The following is a 6,671-nucleotide window of genomic DNA, read 5'->3' as shown; positions in this document are numbered from 1 at the left end:
TGGTGGTGGTGTGCCGGGGCGGTGACGCTGGTGGTGGCCGGGGCGGGTGTGGCGGTCGTGGTGGTGAAGGGGGATGAGGGATGGAGGTGGTCTGGCCGCGGTGAGGTGCTACTGGCTGCTGCGGATGGGTTCTGGTAGGGTGCCGGGACGGTGGCCCCGGGCAGCGGTGAAGTGTTGGTGGGCGAGGTGGTCGACGGCGATTGTATGCGGCTACCCTATGGCTGCCCTGCCGGTGTAGGAGGCCTCAACGGGAGTGGCCTTGCTCCGGGTGAAAGCTCAGCCCGAATTGGTCGGTGCCGGCGATGGCGACGCCCCGAGGCGTCTTTCCCCTTCTTGAAGGCATCGTCGTGGAGCTCCTATCTCTCATAGCTTCAAAGCTTCATGCTCTCTGGGTGAAAACAAATGTTCTTGCCTCGGCCGGAGTGGGCGACGGCGGCGATCTCGTCACTTCCCTTCTTGGATGCATCGTCTTTGGAGGGCATGACCTTCACTCGGCGAGGGTGGCTTATTTGCCGGTTTCCTTGCCGTCTGCTTTGGAGGATGCCGAGGTAGCGGCCTCGGGTAGGTGGCTGTGAGCCGGGGTGGCAGCCCCGGAAGGCGGTGCGGCAGCATCTCTATGGTGCGGGGATGCAGCTTGCCACGGCTTGGGTGGCGACCCTGGCCGTGTGGGCGACAGGGCAGTCGGACATTATGTCGGGGTGGCGGCTCCAGATGAGTTGGTGTGGTGCCCGTGGTCTGCGGCCGTTTGCCTGTGCAGCTTGGGTTTCGGGTGGACAGTGCATGCGGTGTTGCAGCTCGAGAGCGAGCGGTGGTATGTCCGGGCGGGGCCTCGGAAGGTGGTGGTCTTGGTGGACGCATAGGACGCGACGGAGCAGCGGTATGTCGGAGCGGCGGCTTCGAATGTTCATCATCTTGACAGTGTTGAGGATATCGACTTTGTGTCGCGAGGGCGACAAGGTCGTTTTAGAAGTTCTCTGAGAGGTTCATCTTCTTCAGCTATGTTGAAGTGTCCCGTGTCTGCTCCTTTCATAGTAGGCACAGTGTCTTCTCTCCGGCTTGGTTGGATGGCAAGCCAGTCTTCGCGAGTGTGTTGCCTGCTTTGTTTCAGCACTGGGTTTAAGTGGGCTTGTTTTTGTTCTTATGGCGAGTGTGAGCTTGGCCCCGTGGTGTCTTGTTGTAGGATTTCGCCCGGTTTTCTTCAAAAAATTGTGCACTTTCTTCATAATTAATGAATGAGGAGGCAAAGCTTTTGCATCTGTTTAAAAAATAAACAATGCTTAATGGTGATGATAATTGAAAGAGACCCGTACCATTGGCACGATGAGTCAAAAACTGGGTCTGTACATATATGAGCCAACCAACATTATTAGCTCCACAGTTACGTTTTCAAATGATATACGCCACCTTTTAAATAGAACGTACTATGGTATTAGGAGTTTCTCTAGAGTTTAGGGAAACCTCAAACGATACGATCCATTTATAGATAATATTTATTATTCGGTTTACTTTTTTTATTATTCGTCATATATTTTTATAGACCCGTAGCAACGCACGGGTATTTAACTAGTAAAGTAAATATATCCATATCTACTCAGATCATCCGTGAAGGTTAGAACATAACGATAACCACCGCGCGATGCTACACTCATTGGCCCACACACATCGGTATGTATGATTTCCAATAAGTCTTTAGCTCGCTCCATTGTACCAGAAAATGGAGTCTTAGTCATTTTTCCCATTAGACATGCTTCGCATCTGTCAAGTGACTCAAAGTCAAGTGACTCAAGAAGTCCATCGGAATGGAGTTTCTTCATGCGCTTCACTCCAATATGACCAAGACGACAGTGCCACATATAAGTAGAATTATCATTCAATTTCATTTGCTTAGCATTAATGTTATGAACATGTGTATCACTACTATCGAGATTTAACAAGAATAAACCATTCACCTCAGGTGCATGGCCATAAAAGACATTACTCATATAAATCGAACAACCATTATTCTCAGACTTAAACGAATAACCGTCTTGCATTAAACAAGATCCAGATATAATGTTCATGCTCAACGCAGGTACCAAATAACAATTATTAAGGTTTAAAACTAATCCCGAAGGTAGATGCAGAGGGAGCGTGCCGACAGCGATCACATCGACTTTGGATCCATTTCCAACGCGCATCGTCACCTCGTCTCTTGCCAGGCTTCGTCTATTCCGCAGTTCCTGTTTCGAGTTACAAATGTGAGCAACCGAACCAGTATCAAATACAAAGCACTACTACGAGAACCAGTAAGATAGACATCAATAACATGTATATCAAATATACCTTTCTTTTTGACGTGGCCGCTCTTCAGATCGGCCAAGTATTTGGGGCAATTGCGCTTCCAGTGCCCCTTCCCCTGGCAGTAATAGCACACAGTCTCAGATTTAGGACCAGCCTTAGGCTTCTCAGGATGCGGTGCAACTTTCTTGCCGCCCTTCTTGAAGTTACCCTTGTTAGGCTTGCCCTGCTTTTTGAAACTGGTGGTCTTGTTGACCATCAACACTTGGTTCTCCTTCTTAATCTCTACTTCAGCAGATTTCAGCATGGAAAAGATTTCAGGTAAATCTTTATTCATGTTCTGCATGTTGTAGTTCATCACGAAGTTCTTGTAACTTGGTGGCAGTGATTGAAGGACACGATGAATACCCAGCTGGTTAGGGATCATCATCCCCAAGCCACTGAGCTTCTTCGCATGCCCGGACATGACGAGCATGTGCTCACTAACGGAGCTGCCCTCTTCCATCATGCAGGTAAAGAACTGCTTCGAGGCCTCATAGCTCTCCACGGTCGCATGAGTCTCAAAGATAAGTTTGAGCTCACGCATCATCTCACAGAGGTCGTGGTGCTCAAAACGCTTTTGGAGCTCTGCCTCTAAGCTGCACAAGATGGCACACTGAACTTCGGAGTACCGAGTTGCCCGAGTCTCATAAACATTCTTTATGTCCTCGGACAACTGCGGGGAGGTGGTGGGGGACCTAGCGGTGCTTCGAGCACATATTGCAGGCTTCCACCAGTGAGGAAAATCCTCACATGACGGAACCAGTCAGTGAAGTTGCTACCATTGCCCTTAAGCTTTTCTTTCTCTAGGAACTGGTTAAAATTGATGGAGGGGGCGCCATGATCTACAACATATTTGCAAAGAGTTTAGACTAAGTTTATGATAAATTGAGTTCAATTTTAATTCTGAAATTAACTAGGTGAACTCCCACTTAAAACAACATCCCTCACATTGTTTTAGTGATCACATGAACCAAATCCACTACACCAAGTCCGATCTTCACGAGAAAAGATGTAGCTTCAAAGGCGAACACTCAAAGTGTTCATCATATCATTCATATGACTCATGCTCTACCTTTCGGTATCCCGTGTTCCGAGACCATGTCTGTACATGCTAGGCTCGTCAAGGCAACCTTGGTATCCGCGTGTGCAAATCTGGCTTGCACCCGTTGTATGCACATGTAGAGTCTATCACACCCGATCATCACGAGATGCTTCGAAACGACAAGTCTTAGCAACGGTGCATACTAAGGATGAACACTTTATTATCTTGATATTTAGTGAGAGGGATCATCTTATAATGCTACCGTCGCGATCTAAGCAAAATAAGATGCATAAAAGGATTAACATCACATGCAATTCATAATGTGTGATATGATATGGCCTTTCGTCTTTGTGCTTTTGATCTCCATCTCCAAAGCACGGACATGATCTCCATCATCACCAGCATGGCGTCAAGGTCAGTGGCGCCGCTTCATGGTTGTCCATCACTTATAGCTACTATAACAACTACTTGAAATAAAGCTATTACATGATGAATAGACACGCAGGTCTTTAACAAAATTAAAGACAACCATTAGGCTCCTGCCGGTTGCCATAATACAATAATGAACATATCATACATCAAATATAATCATCATCACATCATGGCCATATCACATCACCAAACCCTGCAAAAACAAGTTAGACGCCTCTAATTTGGTTTGCATATTTTACGTGGTTTAGGGTTTTCGAGTAAGATCCAATCTACCTACGAACATGAACCACAACGGTGATACTAGTGTTGACAATAGAAGTGTAAATTACAATCTTCACTATGGTGGGAGAGACAGACACCCGCAAAGCCACTTATGCAATACAAGTTCATGTCAAGCGTGGAGCAAGTCTCATGAGACGCGGTCATGTAAAGTTAGCCCGGGCCGCTTCATCCCACCATCCCGCAAGAAGCAAAGTACACAAACTAAAGCAACAAGAGCATCACCGCCCACAAAACCATTGTGTTCTACTCGTGCAACAGATCTATGCATAGACATGGCTCTGATACCACTGATGGGGTTCGTAGCATAGAAAACAAAAAAATTCCTACCGCAAAGACGAATAAATCCAAGATCTAATCTATGAAACACCCAAGATCTAATCTACAAGATCGAAGCAACGAGATGGAGATGAGATTAACCCTCAAAGATTCCAAAGCCTACGAGATTAATCTCGTTGTTGGTGTAGACGATCGTCCCCGGTGCTGCAATCCGGCAGCACTTCCGTACTCGGTCGCGCGTACGGTGTCGATGAAGCTCCTTCCTCTCCCTTTCCAGCGGGCAGTGGAGGTGTGGTAGATCTCCTCCAAATTCCAGCAGCACGACGGCGTGGTGGTGGTAGTGGAGGAAGAAAAGCTGCAGGGCTTCGCCTAAGCCGGAGCAGCGTATGGTGGAGGGAGAGGCGGCCAGAGGAGGAGGCAATGGATGGGAGGTGTGGCCGGCCACCCCCTCCCCTCTTTATATAGGGGGCCAGCCGGCCAAGGTGGCCCCCCTTCCCATCTAGGGTTGGGGGGGCGGCGGCCAAGAGGGGGGAGAGGGCTTTCCCCTCCCCCAAGTTGATCCCCCCCTATGAAACCCTAGGGGGTTGGCCGGCCTGGGCCTTGGGGGCCATGTGCCCCTGGCCCATTAGGCCAGGGAGCATCCCCTCGGCCCATGCTAGGCCTCCTAGGTCGTGGGCCCCATGGTGGACCCCTCCAGAACCTTCTAGAACCTTCCAGTCAACCACCGGAAAAATCTCGAACATTTCCGAAACCCAGAAATCAACTTCCCTTATATGAATCTTATTCTCCGGACTATTCCAGACCTCCTCGTGACATCCTGGATCACATCCGAGACTCCGAACAAACTTCATCTCCATACCATATTCAAATCTACTTATGCGACATCGAACCTTAAGCGCGTCACCCTACGGTTCGCGAACTATGCAGACATGGTCGAGACTCCTCTCCGAGCAATAACCAATAGTGGGATCTGGAGATCCATAATGGCTCCCACATATTCAACGATGACTTAGTGATTTATTGAACCATTTACATACGATGTCAATTCCCTTTGTCACACGATATTTTACTTATCCAAGGTTTGATCATCGGTATCTCCATACCTCGTTCAACCTCATTACTGACAAGTACTCTTTACTCGTACCGCGGTATGTCATCTCTTATGATCAAATCATATGCTTGCAAGCTAATCAGATGACATTCCACCGAGAGGGCCCAGAGTATATCTATCCGTCATCAGGATGGACAAATCCCACTATTGATCCATATGCCTCAACTCACACTTTCCAAATACTTAATCCCATCTTTATAACCACCCATTTACGCAATGGCGTTTGATGTAATCAAAGTACCCTTCCGGTGTAAGTGATTTACATGATCTCATGGTCGAAGGACTAAGACAACTATGTATCGAAAGCTTATAGCAAATTGAACTTAATGACTTGATCTTATGCTACGCTCATTTGGGTGTGTGTCCATTATATCATTCAACTAATGACATAACCTTGTTATTAATAACATCCAATGTTCATGATCACGAAACCATGATCATCCATTAATCAACAAGCTAATTATACAAGAGGCTTACTAGGGACTCCTTGTTGTTTACATAACACACATGTATCAATGTTTCGGTTAATACAATTATAGCATGGTATGTAAACATTTATCATAAACACAAAGATATTATAATAACCACTTTATTATTGCCTCTTGGGCATATCTCCAACACACCATTCAATATAAACACGTACCCAGACTGAGACTTAGAGTCATTAGGATCAGTGTTCCAACTTGCATCGGTGTAACTGGTTACAACGAGCTCTTGGTCACCGCCATAACAAAGAAACATATCCTTAGTCCTTTTCAAGTACTTCAGGATATTCTTGACCGCTGTTCAGTGTTCCATTTCTGGATCACTTTGATATCTGCTGGTCAAACTAACAGCATGTGCGATATCCGGTCTAGTACACAACATGGCATACATGATAGAGCCTACTGCCGAGGCATAGGGGATCTTGTTCATCCTCTCTCTTTCTTCTGCTGTAGCCGGACCTTGAGTTTTACTCAAGACCTTACCTGGCAACATTGGCAAGAACCCTTTCTTGCTTTCATCCATTCTAAACTTCTTTAGAATCTTGTCCAGGTATGTACTCTGTAAAAGCCCTATTAGGCGTCTTGATCTATCTCTATAAATCTTGATGCCTAAAATGTACGCTGCTTCACCAAGGTCTTTCATTGAAAAACACTTATTCAAATAACCTTTAACACTCCTTAATAGTTCTATATCATTCCCAATCAATAATATGTCATCTACATA

At 46.6% G+C, this 6,671-nt stretch overlaps 1 long non-coding RNA gene across 1 annotated transcript; it reads right to left on the bottom strand.

Annotated features, from left to right (window-relative positions):
• Positions 1 to 1,959: 1,959 nt before the first annotated feature.
• LOC139834145 (uncharacterized) lies at positions 1,960 to 2,708 on the bottom strand. The gene is made up of 2 exons (XR_011749546.1): positions 2,323 to 2,708; positions 1,960 to 2,219 (listed from the first exon to the last, which is right to left on the bottom strand). It is a non-coding gene; the product is annotated as an uncharacterized lncRNA (long non-coding RNA).
• Positions 2,709 to 6,671: the final 3,963 nt, after the last annotated feature.

This window comes from Lolium perenne, chromosome 7 (genome assembly GCF_019359855.2).
Source record: "Lolium perenne isolate Kyuss_39 chromosome 7, Kyuss_2.0, whole genome shotgun sequence".
NCBI classification, from domain to species: domain Eukaryota; kingdom Viridiplantae; phylum Streptophyta; class Magnoliopsida; order Poales; family Poaceae; genus Lolium; species Lolium perenne.
The sequence above is the reverse complement of the archived record's forward strand: the minus strand, read 5'-3'. Positions and strand labels throughout refer to the sequence as shown.